The sequence below is a fragment of the Culex quinquefasciatus genome, chromosome 1, assembly GCF_015732765.1.
Source record: "Culex quinquefasciatus strain JHB chromosome 1, VPISU_Cqui_1.0_pri_paternal, whole genome shotgun sequence".
NCBI classification, from domain to species: Eukaryota; Metazoa; Arthropoda; class Insecta; order Diptera; family Culicidae; genus Culex; species Culex quinquefasciatus.
Window position 1 is genome coordinate 129,810,340 of NC_051861.1, and position 14,645 is coordinate 129,824,984.

A 14,645-nucleotide genomic window follows, 5' to 3' on the forward strand; every position below is an offset into this window, starting at 1 on the left:
AATAAAAATTAAGAAGACATTGTGACAAATGAAAGGGAAAATATATGAAAAGTAATCAGGTATTGATTAACAAAACAAAATAAAAAATCTTAAAATAATCTTTTGATATAAATCAAACCTTAAAAAAATAAACAACGTCATGAACTGAATTAGGAGAGAAAGTCATTGAAGTACGAAGTCAAGCTGATTGAGAAGTACGAAGTCAAGCAACTCTCAACCTTGAACTTTTCCACAACCACATGCACACATACAAATACATTATCATCATCATCACAGCAAGCTTCGGGTGCAAAAAAGTTCATCGAGCGACTAACACCCAATCAATAACTTTACTTACACTTGTCTGCCGATGACAGCCCCCTCCAACTTTTTCAATGTCTAGCAAAATCTTGTTCTTTTTTTTCGAAAAAAGAAGCAAAAACGATTAGCATAAACAATCGGCCGCTTGCTTTTCACCCATTTCGTATAAACGCGTGTGAGAGTGTGACAGCGCGCGCCCACTGTCAAAGGTAGCTGTCATGGCCAACTACGAGCAATCGCGTGTGTGTTTCGAAAGGGCGTAGCCCCACCGTTCATGAATATTAATGAACAAATAAAGTAGAAACCAAACAGAAGAAGTTTTTTGGCATGGAGAAAACAGGAAAAAAAGCGAACAAGAAAATATTCACTCAGCCGACATGATCCTTCTTGCACTGACACATGTTATTTCAAACGTTTCTTACTCCCGCAATTGTTCACTTTCGGTGGTATTCATGAGGAATCTTGCATGGGTGGCGTTACGCCCCTTACACCCAAACTCTTTACGTTTCAGTATGTGTGTGAGTGCGAGTATATCGCCATTACAGGGCTTGGTTTTGACGTCAAATTTTCGATAGGGATCGAATTCCTCATGAATGAAATTTACTCTCGCCTGCCTTCGAGAAGCAATCATTGTTCTGTACTCTGATGAAGAACTTTGGAAAGGCTTCGTCATTTATCGAACTTTTTGGGGTTTTCCCCCAAATGTGAGAGTATGTGTGAAATTGTTCGACAATGGCTTTGTTCAGTTAAAATGCAAGAAAGAGAACAGAAATTGTGTCACTTTTGACAATATTGTCACCTTTTGTTTAATGTAAATTTAAGATAGAATTAAAAAATATTTTTTGTTTGAAATTTGGCAACACTGCATAGCATCACAAATTGCTCAAGCTGCAATCTTTCATAAGGGTTGAACTCAATTGATATCAAAAATTGAGTGACTGAAGTAAATCCACAAGGCATTTTGAAATTTGCTCCTCCCCTAATCAGGCAGATCAAATTCAACAGACGATTTACCTTCCATCAACGTCTTTCAAATTGAACCATTATGAAGTTTGCCCAAATTATTCAAATTACCAGTGTTGTTTCGTGATTCACATTTTTGCCGGAATTTCCTCAATCACCTGATGAAAGTCAAAAGTTGGTTCAAAAACAGAAGAGACGAAAATTTCCGCTTCCTCCGAAAAATGAGGGTGGGCAAAAAGTCTCAAAGATTTCAATTAACAGAAGAGACCGAAATAAACCAAACCAAGCAAGCCATGAGCCTCGCAAAGTGAACGACCACGACGCCCCGGAAGTAGCGAAATAATCCTCCTAAATGTAATTAAAAAGTTCAACTGTGAAGCGGAAACTGTAAGGTTGGCCTCTCTTTTTTGTAGGTCTCAAATCTGCCAGACTTTTTTTCCCTCTCTTTCCCTCTGAAAATTCAGGGTGTGTGGGAAAATCGTCGACCGGCTTTTCCGGGCTTTCCGGTGAAAATCTGTTCCACGAAAAAGCTTTCATCGCGTCCGAAAACCACAGAAAGACCAAACACCGAACGTGTGCGGCCTCGGAATCGCCTACTTTGGGCTAGCTGGCAACACTGCTGTCTGCTGTCTAATCCACTCGCCCGTCGGTCGCAGCCTGCTGCGATCTAATTGGGAGGTGAACGTCCTCATTTTTGAGGGGAAAGGGGAAAAACTGCTTCTTCAGCAGAATCTTAAGAAACTAGCGGAGGAGAACCTTTTACTATTCCAAACTGGTAGAAAGTGTAAAGTTTCGATTCTTCCCTCGTTGATTGCCATCTTTGTCGGCAAATATTTGCCACGTGTGAAACCGCCACGCCACGTGGCGCAACCCCTTAACGATCTCGTTAGCATTTCCAACCCCTTTCAATGTTTACAAAGTGTGCATTTTTCGAACTCGTGAAAATCACACTGAAGCAATCGGTTTGTGGCCAATTCCGAGTTCATTGTTTTCCTTTTTGTGAGGTTAAGTCGAGAGTTTTGCTCAACAAACGAAATTCTTCCCAAAGTTATGAATCAAAAGCTTGCTGTTGGAGAGGAATTTCCAACTTTTGCGGTATAAACTTTGCAGTTTTCAGAGATAGCTTAGTCGGATCGCCCTTAACCGCCAGCAGATCAGCTGGAAGCGGTAAACTTTTTACTTCCCAGTTTGAGGTTACGAAATAACAGAAGGAAGAAAAAACGAATCGCTTAAAAGTTCTAAATTTATACCAGCAGCAAGCTCGGCGAGAGTCATCCAAGAATGCGGTGCACTTTCGGGTCAAAGTTGGCTTTGCCTTTGGCTTTCTTGGGGCCATTTTCGTTATGGGGCAGCGGATTGCCGTTTAAGAGTAATGGTATTGTCCCCTCCGGGAAGGAAGAGCTTGGAAGAGTAGCAGCAAATGCTGGATGAATTGATAATTAGTTGGTCTGGGAGTTGTCACAGAAGGTTGTTGGAAGTTTTTGAATGTAATTGAGATTTCATGGGGGTTGATTTGTGTGAAATACCATGCGACTCCATTGTTTTATTTGAAGCTTTTAACAAAATAGGGAGGTGCTTGGTATTTTGTTAGAAATTTCCCAGCTGAAATTTCATTAAAATTTTGGTCAGCCTTTTGAAGCTTTAATTTCAAACTAAAATACTCAAAAATGGCCTACTGAGGAAGTAAACAATCAACAATGCCCCTTCCATAACACGAGATAAACACTCTTTAACCACCCTTAATGCACTCCCTAAAGTGGCCTCCCTTAAAAATTGACAAAAAATACGACCGCGACCAAATTGGCAGTTATTTTATTAAACAATTCAGGCAAACAATTTCGGTCACGTTCCATGCCTTCCCTCTGGCCTTAACATAAAAGGCAAGGAATAAACCCAGTGAAAAAAATACGGCCACGGCTTGACATTGATGATGACGACGACGATTTTGATAACGATAAAAATGTGTGTGTTTGAGCAAAGAAAGAGAACATCGCGATGACAGGAGGAACTCGCGGGTAAATATCTTCACTTCTTTTGCGTGTCTTCTCTTTTTTTTGAGTTGAGAAAAATGAGCAAAAAAGAAATGCCTCGCGGGGTTGTGAAATTTATGAAGATAAATATTTTTGCTTGTCTCGTTTTCGCCTCTTTTTCGAGTTTGTTAAATTTGAAGTCGACAAATCGCGTCTACAAATATTGAAAAATGAGTTTTTGATAAAATCAATGATTTTCAAGAGTTGGGGAAATGTTGACATTTTGATGGCAATTTAAAGCGTCAACTCTTCCACAGTTTCAGTAGCATTTATTTTGCTTTGGGGTGTAGGATTTCCAATAGCTTCAAAGCTGTTGGAGGAAGAACCCATAAATTTTATCACTTTCCGCGGAATATCTGGATCGGTGCCAACGACAATGAATTTTCCGGCTCTCATCGATCACGTTGCTCTTTGTTAGTGTGTTTGTGTTTCAAACATTTTGGTAACACTGGATGAATCTAGTTGGCTAGGGAAAACATGGTTTCTAAAAACCACAAAACTCAACCGCAAAGTTGGTTTGAAACTGCACAGAAATGCAACATTATTTATTTTTTAGTTTCTTTCATCAAGCCGATTTATTTTTTTTTTTAGCATTTTTCCCAAATTTTTGCTAGACTTTACCACAAAAATTCTGCGTTCCGTATCCAAATTTGACCAATTTTCTACGACGTTAATTTTGTCCCGAAATCGTCCCAATTCAAAATGACTGCTTCCTGGGTTTTGCAGTCTGGAAATCCCGTCCGCGAAACGACCCATAAAGCCATCAACGCGCAACCCGACTTCATGGCCAGCTGCGACCAGGAGCAAAGGCAAAAACAAGCGATTGACAGTGGCAATGTTTTGCTTTCTCGATGTTTGTTTAGCTTTCTCGTAGAGGAAAAGCTTGAAAAACTTGAAAAATTTAATTATAGTTCAAATCTGGCAACTCTGTCTAAAGTGGTGTATTAATTGAAATTAACAGTGCTCAGTAAAATTTAAAAATATGTCTTCCAGAATCATCTTATTCAACTTCAACTTTCAAAAATTGGCAACTCTGCCCTAAAATAATATCTCTTATATGATGTTAACTCATCTTTTTAAGACAAGATGTTACATTTTATGTCGAAACGTTGGATGTCCTGGGAACACTTCCCAAAGATCTGATCAATTTTTGAACAAAATGTCATAGTAACAGACCAAATCTAACCTAAAAGTGGATTTCAAACAATTTTGTATTCTTCTCGCTGTCAGAATCCCATCAACTGGAAAGTCGCAGCAATGCGCGAACCGTTGACCTGACAGCAGTAGCTGGCGGCACTGGACACGACCACGTGCTCGCTCACTGACCACGTGTGTCGCGTTCCCTAGAGTTGAAACAAACGATAACGAGCGGAGTATAAATTTTTATGGACCATGCACAATAGTGAAACGGTTGTGCTTGGGGGCGTTGAATTTTGTGGTGGAAAAAAGTGGCTTAATTGGGTTGTGGTGAACTTTGCAATGTTGAGCTGTGAAACAAGCAAATTAAAGTGAGTTTGATATTTCAAAAATCTCCTTTAAAATTTGTGAGTAAACATATTGAGTTGAAGATTTGTAGAAAATGCAAAGCCTACTTCGTTCATCAACTCTTTAAGTTTGTTCAAGTTGAAGAAATTTCCACCACTTGATAAATCAACTGGCCTACTTCGATTGATGAACTCAAAACGATGCATGCTTGTGGTCACTAAACTGGGATCATAATTTTCAAAACGAATTTCTTGGAAAACATCTGAGCTCACAAGCCAACAATATCCGGTTCATTAGAGAGTGCCTTCCCTTTCTCACTGAACTGAGAGTTAGTTATTTTACGGAACCAAAAACGAACAACTTTCGCCCTGAAGAAAGTCCGACTTCTTATGCCTCCTAACTCCTTCCTGTCTGGTTTTCTTTTAAGCGTGTATGAGGGAGTGATTTATTTCTCATCTTCAAGCCGAGAGAGAGTGAGACCTTGGAAACCCGGAAGTGGTCCGGAAGCCGGTTCTGCCAGATTGAGCTCTCTAAATCTATTTCCATAAATCTTCCAATTAGGAAAAAGGAGAAATACGAGAGCAATTTCAGTAACCAACGGCTCCTCTCTCTGCAGATCTCAGAGGGAAGCGATAAAATTTATAGTTTTATGTGTGGGCTGGTTGCTTGCTTGCTTTGGTGAAATGTTGCCTTCTTTTTGCCAGATTTTATAGAAAGATAAATTACTCAAGATTTAACTTTTTACCCCCCGCAAACCAACATACCAAGCTGGGAACCCCGTCGAACAAATCACAGCAAGTGCTGCGCGCTGAACCTTAACCCACTCTTCCACAAATCGAATGTGTAATTACTAAACCATTGTAGTAGTCCTGGAAATAGAGGGGAATGTCAAACGTCACCGCATCCGTGCGTTGCAATGCGTTTGATGCAAATTTTAAACGTTTAAATATGGCGCACCACTTTTTGGATGGCCACGACGAGGGGTCCCAAAACGGTAATTACTTCACGCTACACTAGTTGCAATTATGGCCGTTTGCGAGGCAGTGTGGCTGTCACAAAATTTTGGCAGAGTGTCGTTGGCATTTTCGAGTTTTTTATTTCTGCGAGGGAATTCGAAAGTTGGTTGAAAAATATTCAAAACATAATTCGAGAGTAAAAAAGCGCGTAGTGAGTACAAAGAAGGTCACTACTAGTGATTAGTGAGAAGTGAATAGTAAGTAGTGAGGAGAGAGTAGTGAGTAGTGAGTGGTGAGTAGTGAGTAGTAAGTGGTGAGTAGTGAGTAATGAGTAGTGAGTAGTGAGAAGTGAGTAGTGCGTTTTGAATATTGAGTTTTGAATCGTAAATTAGAAATTTTTGAATTATGAAATTCATTATGTCGACAAACTTGCTCAACCCTTTCCTGGCTCCTCTTGAAAAATACATTCACTTCTCGCTAAAAAAAACTCACCCCTCGCTTTTGGCAACCAAGTAATATTTCAATATTAAATTGCTGCTCGTTCGCGGCAATATTCACCTCCCTTCCCCAAACTCTCCACCATCGCCTACTTTGACCAACCCCAGAAACCTACCGCGAAACCGTTTGCAAAATTGGAATTTGGCAATTTGCATTCGCCGGAGCAGAACTGGCACCACCAGCAGTGTCGTAATTTCTGGCAACACTTCTGGTGGCAAACGCACGAACCAACCACGTGGCTCTGATAAGGGTGCAAATGAGCGAAATTAGAGCGCAGATATTAACCATGACATACGCTGAGGACGCGCCCGAAAGTATGCAACAGCAGCAGCAGCATCATACACAGACATTTATTTCAAAATTAATGAACCTTTCGCAATCACATGCTCGCCAGAACCGGCTCTTTTTGAGGGAGGGAGGTGGCTTCGTTGCATCATAAATGGGAATGTTTTCGGCTGTTATGCTGGGAATTGAAACTTCGATTGGATGGAAACTGGATGAGGTTGGCCTTGCTGGGAATTTCAGTTTATTTTAACTGATTAAAATGGGAATTCGTGATTGCAGTTATGAGTTTTAAACCAATTTTACTAAATTTGTAAGCAAAACCAAAGTGTCCACCCCCTCGGCCCAACCAAAATCCTAATCAATGCATCGCCTGCCACGATAAGTGATCAATGTTTATTTTCGAAAAGCAAAGTTTCTCCACTCTCCAAACTTTTCCATTAGGACGCACACTTTGATCCCCTCCCCCTTTTCAAGCGTCAATCGCAATTTCGAAGAAGAGATCGAGAGAAAAACTTTCGAAAAACACATTTACCCCCAAATGCATGCGTAAAATGTCTTCCTCTTCGTCATGGTGTGAATAATCCACCCTCATTTGAATGAATTACTGAAAAGTTTGTCCTTCTTTGAAATTTCGATTTAAGCTTTTTTCGGCGTGAGAAACGAAAAAGTTGAAGCGCCCCTCGTCGCGTCAGGGAAAACAAACATGGCGGCGACGCCGAGGGGGTGCAAAATGGAGAAAAACATAAAGTTTTTTTTTTGAGAACGCTAATGTGTCGAGCAACACGCATACGAGTGAAGAGGGGGGTTGAACTTTTGCATGCAACTCAACCAGGGTGTTCTAAAATGTGGAAAAAGGGGTCTTATAAACAAAGCAAAAATACTGTTTAATTATAAATGCTTGGCACCCCCCTTTGGAGTGTGAGAGTGCGCAAGGTGTGGAAACACGCCGGTGGAAATGCTCTTAAGCCTTTACACCCACAAAAAAAAAAACAGTCGTGGACTTTTGTTCACGTACCGGGAGAGATTAAATTTGACATATTTATGAATTCTGGTGCGCGACCATGCATGGCTTGCTTTGACAGAAGGACGAGAGAAAAAAAAAAAACAACAAGCAAACCGAGGGGTCCCTCGACGAACAGATGGGAACACGATGAAGTTTGCTCATTAGGGATGCACAGAAGAACACAATGTACTTTAGGGGAGTGGAACGTGATCCATGCACGTCGGGTTCATAATTTTTTGTCGCGTGAAATTGTGTTTTTTTTGTGGAAGATACATTTGCAAAATGAACTGAGTTTTTCGCTCCTACTCCAAACAAAACCCACACCAAAATTGCCCCCTTTTTTAGAATTATGTGAAAAGTTTGTTGCAAGTGTTGTGGAACAGAATCGTGATCGTACATGAGAAGTTGCGTCAATAAATATTATCCTGGAGTGTCTTGCCCCTCGCTGCAATAAGCTTACCAGGAAATACGGACGGAATTCGAAGAAATGTAGAACAACTATAAAAAGAAACAAAATTAAACCACTTTCAATCAGGGTAAAAGTTCTATCAACCTGTCAAAATACACGCTTTCGTGGTTTTACCTCATTTGGGTAAAAATCAAATCAAATCAGAGGTTGTTCATTCGAAAAATGTGTAATTAAATTTTACATTTCCGACACCAAAAAGCTGCAATAATTTGGTAACCAACTCGTTTAGAGGTAAATAAATTAAAATTCCCGCACTCTGTCTACCTGTTTATTCACCACCAATCCTTGACCAAGCCGTGTAATTGAATCAAATCCAAATGAAAATTGCAACTCCCCATTTCCCTAAATCTGTCTGCGGTGTGATTGATTAGAGTGCGTGTGTTTAGCTGCAAAATCCAAATTCCGGTCACGAAAATGTAATTATGGTTGCAATTTTGCGCCTCATTACCCCTTTTCTGCACTTATCAATCGACGAGCCAAAGTGCAAATCAGTGTGAAAATGCTGCGTAAATTCTATTTTTTGTTGGTTTTTGACTGAATTGACAAATGAAGTGCGAAATGGGATCGCTCTGCGATCGATCAAAGTGAGCCGTTGGATGAAGTTGTCATGGCATGCTAGGAGTGCAACAGCGTGACCAGAAAAAAGTTTTTCGAGTGTGATGTCTAACTGCAATGCTTTTCGTCATGAAAGTTTCATTCCATTTTACTTCAGTGTGTGATCGTATAAACAATTTTCAAATTGAAATTCTCAACCCAATTATTACGCCACATGAATTAACACCTGCACAAGCTGCTGCGACATAACTCAAAAATCTGCAAATCTCCAAACACAGTTATAATTGCCCTCCCCCAATTTCGCCCAAAAAACACTCACACAAAATCACCCTTTCCATTTCGTCGTGCAAGACAACACGCAATATGAATTAAGAAGAGAAACGCAGAGCTTTATCTACCCCTCCAGAACACCCCAGAGTCCCAGGAGAGAGTCCGTAATCCTAAGCCGCCGGCGGGGTCATACTAAATCTTTCAGCACCGGGCTAAATTTATTCGAAGCATTAGTATCACAGCAAGCCATGACTTGCTGAGGATAAACATACAGTTCTTTCCCTACCCTTTTAAGCGACATTGGCCACCTAAAGTCATCGCAGAAGGCACTGACTCTTTCAGGTTGCTGTTATGAAGCTGTTTGAATGGGGCAGTGGCGTGCTTTAAGGGGAGATGCCCTTCTCTATTACGGACTTCATCGTTAAGTAACCTTCTAGAGAAGTAGCGAAAATTTGAACGATAAGGAAAGTACCAAATTGCTAGTGAAGTGTTTGAGGAGCAGTTCCAAACTTCAATCTCAGGTAAGTAAATGATCTGTCAAACTAGTCAAATCTGTCAAATGTTGCCCTTCTCCTCTTCCCTTTTGAGAACGCCACTGTCCTTCTGAAACAGTGAGTGTGTGATCTTTGCTGGCTTCGGTCTCCAAACTTCAAATGGAGAGTTTCCTAAAAGGGGTAGGGGGAAGGGGTGTCAGCAAACGATTTGTGAATGCAAATTATCGCTTTGCTTGCTCGCTTGCTGCGGAAATGTGAGCATCGAGATAGAGAGGAAGGGAACGAGGAAAAGTATGTTAAACTTTTCATTTAGTCATAGAGTTCTCTTCGTCTCGATATATATGTGCGCCTTGTTTTTGTTTGCTTTGCTTTCGGGAGAGTGCACTCTACATCGGAACGTCACCGGGACTGGGAGGTTCAGGGGCAAGACGTTGTGCGCCCCAAAGAGCACTCCGGTTTTGGCCAGAAATGGCACACTCTGCGGAAGAGATTCTCGACGACGACGACGAGCAGCTGCTGAACTAGTGGCACTCACTATTCTACACAGAGTGTTTATTTTGCTATGGAAATCAGGTAGTTCGATTCGATGCTGGCGAACCGGAAATTCCATTTGGCATTAAGTGGCAATTTAAGGTGGAGCGAGATAGAAAACCAGAAAGCGTAAACGAAACATTTTGCCTTTGAATTATTCTACGCCGCACAACTTAACGGAAATTTGCCGCAAAGATCGACACCCTTGTTGGGATAGGTTTTCGGAAAAAAGAAACAAATCACAGAAAGACCCCCACAAAGCTCCATTTCATCACATGTCATCAAGAAGACGCCTGCTTCGTTTCCGTTATCTTCAAGCCGGCAGCTGGTAGAAGGCTTTGAACGACCGACATCCAAGTAGCCGGGGTCCGGACAACAAGAAGCATGTTGCCCAAATCAGGGCCAAGAAAAACATCTATTTGTCACGTAAGCTTGGCATAAACTTGGCATTACTGACAGGGTTGCCAGACTCGTGTTTTTGAAATTTAATCATTTAGGAGAAATTTTATTTTTGTTATATTTGTTATTTAGTGTAATTTTTGAAAATTTCAAGTTCAAGCAACCCTAACCTTAGTAGGCCTTGGGGCCCTTTCTTTTCGATCCTTCCTCGAAGAAAAATTGTTGGGGCCTACTTTGACGAGTAAGGTTTCAGCTGACCTCATTCCCTGGTTACGATACACGGGGCGATTTCTGCGAATCATATTTTGGTAATATTTTGGCATGTCCGGAGCAAAATGGACGATCACTGCAGATGTAATTTTTGGTTAAGGGGAAGTTGTGTGGGGAAAATCACACAAAACTTTTTGAATTGTTTCTACTGGAACAAGTTCAACTCATTCGAATCGTTTTCTACCGTGCAGAAACAACAAAAAATCTCTCCATACAAAAAAAGTTCCAGAACAGATATGACGAGAAAAACTCTGTATTCAGTCTTCCCTAACTTCTTCAATGAACGTACAAAAAGCACTCCCTACCTCTTCTGTAGAAAAAATAACTGTCGAAAAATAGCCATTTTCAAGCATGAACGAACTGGTCATCCAATCATGTCCGTGTGCTGCTTCCGTGTCGGGGGCGATTCTAAAGGGAGGAGGAAATTGCCCTAAGGTGAAAAAAAGTGTCCGAATCGTAGCAGCCATTGCATTTGGCTTCCGCCGGTGCACTGGACCTTAAATGCCAGCCACTTGTGCGATTTTGGGTCACAGTAGGCTTCTGGAAGGTGAGCGTCGTTTGTCGTTTTGAGGTTATGTTCAAAAAATAACAATTTAAATTTGAAATTTGTTTTGAAATTTTGTAATTTTTTACAAACATTTTAAATTTCACTAAATTTTAAACCAGAACTTAGAATACGGCAGTGTTTCCAGTTTTTCCGTCTAAAAAGTTGGTCCTTTTGTGCCGTGCACGAACTCTTATCGGTCGACCGTGGTCTCATAATCGGACACAGGTCACAACTCTTGTCTTTAATGCCACCACCTTGTCCGGTTCCAAATTTCCCGGATCTCCTCGCCACAAAACGAGTAAAAATCAATAGGACTTTGTTCCCTCTGCACTCTTCGTTGATAGAACCTCAAACTATGAAGGGAGAAAAAAACTCGGAGAATGGTCCAGTTGAGCGGATCACAACGGACATAAGCTGATATTTTTCCGTGTTGCCGTTCTAGAAAAGGAGGATTCTGGTCGTTTCATTAACCAAATAGGAGATTTGGAGTATTTTCAAGGGGAATTATGGTGATAACATTGCTGCTCCGTACTGATCAATGAAACCTTAATGATAATTAGGGTAGAGTAGTCATCAATGAGACACGGGGAACAATGATAAAATGGCTCTCACAAGTCGTAGTTTCAACCAATCAGGCTCATATTTGGGGGAAAGGTGTGTCTACTGGATACACGTCTGCCATTATAGTGGCTTTGGTTATGGACGCTCCCTTGAAAAGTTATTCATAAATGTTTGATTCTGGGGTGTAAAAGTAAATTATGGACAAAAATTACATTTTCGCTCGTAGGCTGCCATTAACACCAAAACTAATATTTCTTCAAATTTCTTTCGACGTTCCTTAGGGATTGAGTTGGGCTACAATGTCCTTTCATTAGGTTTGGCCAAAATTTAGAATATACCTAGTATCCAGGACTGTCTCATTGTTCCCCACTCATTTCAGATCATGGGTAACAATGAGACACTTTGATTTTTCTTCATTATTTTTTTCAAAATCTATGAAAATCTTTCAAAACATGAATTAAAAGTGATTTTTGGCATATTTATAGAGTTTTAACTTCATTTAACCAAAAATACAAAGTTATTTGGTATAAATATACGGATTTTACAAAATTTAAATACTTTTTAGTATAACTTTTGTTAATTAAAGTTTCATGTTGGCAAAATTGCTCTAAAATGTTCAAGGCAAGTTACCTGCAATGGAACAATACAAAAACATGATGTTTTACTAGAAAAATCTTGAATTTCGTAGTGTGTCTCATTGTTCCCCAGCTGTCTCATTGTTCCTGCCAAGTGCGTCTACAATGAGACAGTTGAATGACTCTGGCTGTAGATGTCGGATCGATCTCATATTTTGGTCAATGTTAGAACACATTAAATGAAAGATAATGCAACGAAAAGCTCATTAAAACATGCTGATGAAAAAATGAGAAAATTTTTAGAAAGTTGAAAACCAAAAGTGTCTCATTGATGACTACCCTACCCTACTCTGGAAAGATTTATGATTTTTGTTCAAATTTAAATAAAATTTGATTCAGATTTATGAAGTGCATTGAAAAGGCCACCTTTGAAAAAAGCCAGCGGCATCAAAATCCACCATTAAATTGTCATCTCAACTCCCCAGTAATGACTTATTGATGAACCTCGGATGAAGTCGGTGTTCGACAGATTGTAAAATAGCCCCTAGCCACAATAAAAATGTAAAACCGCTGAGCTCCCATTTTCCATCGATGGAAAGTGCCCAAAGCTCTTTTTGATCCGGTTCTTGCTTGCAATTCAATCGATAAAGCAATGAAAAGTTTGGAATGGTTATAAATTGTGCAGTCCCTGCAGCATAATCTGCTCGATTTGCTTTATTTCTAATAACTTCATTAAATTAAGCAAATTTCATTTCGACCCGTTGGGCAATCCAAGTTGGCTCTCACTTTATCTTCCGAGTTCTGAATATACACTCACACAAAACCACCCAAAAGCTTGTTGAAAAGTGCCGATTCTCACCATTGTTTCTTCTGGCTCCCCTGAAGCTGCAAACAGCTGCTGTCGGTACCTCTTTTCAGTAAACCAATTATACGGAAAGCTCTCGTTACCTTCTTCCCCGACCTCTAGCAAAACTTTCGAAATGCAACATGGAAAGCCAAGCCAGGATTGTTGCATTGTGTTGTTAGAATGCACAAAATTAAACCCCATAAAATTGTTCAATTTCCATAAACAAACACACATTCGCCCGTCGGAGATACAAACAGACCAGATTCTCGTGTTGAAATTACAAAGAAAAACGAAGCAAGCCGTGGAAACCGCACGGAGCGCAAATCTTGAATCAGTTCAGGGTGAAGCTTTACCAGTGCTAACTAGATGAAGCTCTCAGATGAAACGAGGCTGTTGAAAAGTACGAAAAGTGAATTAATTAATCGTAATCGAAGAGGGGGTAATTTAAGGTAGCTCCACTTTAATCAACCAATCAACGGTAAAACTCCGAAAAAGTAAGGCTTGTCTAGATTACGAGATCAGGACAAGGGGAAAGGGTTAATCCACTTTGAAAAGATTCAATTAATTTTATCGAAAAAGCATCCTCACACAGGATTACAAATTGTTAATAGAATCGGATTTTGAACGAAAGGTGGGGAGGGAAAAAGCTGTTTATGATGAAATCGATTTATAATGGGCTTGAAGAGCTTCACCTGGATAATCGAAGCCGATGGATTTGCATCGAAGGTGGCTTTGATATTTTTGTTTGTGAGAATCATTCAGGCTGGCAAACATGGTTTGCTCTGTTTTTGGTGATTGGGTATTGAATGTCTTTGAGGTACATTTGCAGAAGTAACTCGGTATTTAGATTACCTTTTCAGCAAACGAAAATAAATATTAGTTCTAAGAGTGCATAGATTTCAACAACAATTTTATTCTTTAGAATTCATCTTATTACAGAGTCGATTGCTAGAAATGTTTTTCTATAGATTCATAAAATGGGTTAGTTTCAAACAATTTTAATGTTTTTTTTTAATTTGTAACTAAGCAAATTGATGAAAATATCTCATTCCGAATCCTCTGCATCTTCTTGAGAAATAATTCAATCAAGTGTCATCTTCAAACACTGATCACCACTTCTTTCCTTGATTTTTCTTGTTCTTCCGCTCATTGTTTTCTAGCCAACTTCCGCACCAGTGAATGAGCCGCTCGCTCGTCGGATAAATCTAATGAATCGATGCCAATTGGCATTGTTTGTGCAGCGCCACACTCACCCACACCACTAGACCGTGAAAACAAAAGAATCTCACGAGAGCAGAAAATCCTCATTTTCCTAATTATCCGAGGACCTTCTTTCTCGCTCTCTACCTATTGTTTGCTGAACTTCCTGACTCTTCATTATTTGCTTCTTCGTAAGATTTGCTTTTTCTGCTTCGATTGTTCTCTCTATTTGTAAGTGTGCACTTGAACGGTTTTATCGCAGCATGCCGTGACTGCATTCCACCACCATCAACAACGCCACTTGTCCTGCTGTCAGTGTGTTGAAAGTGGAAGGGAGAACAATGCAGGAGAATGGCATGGCACCCTAAGATTATTCGCTTCAATGAATAATAATTTAATGAGGATGG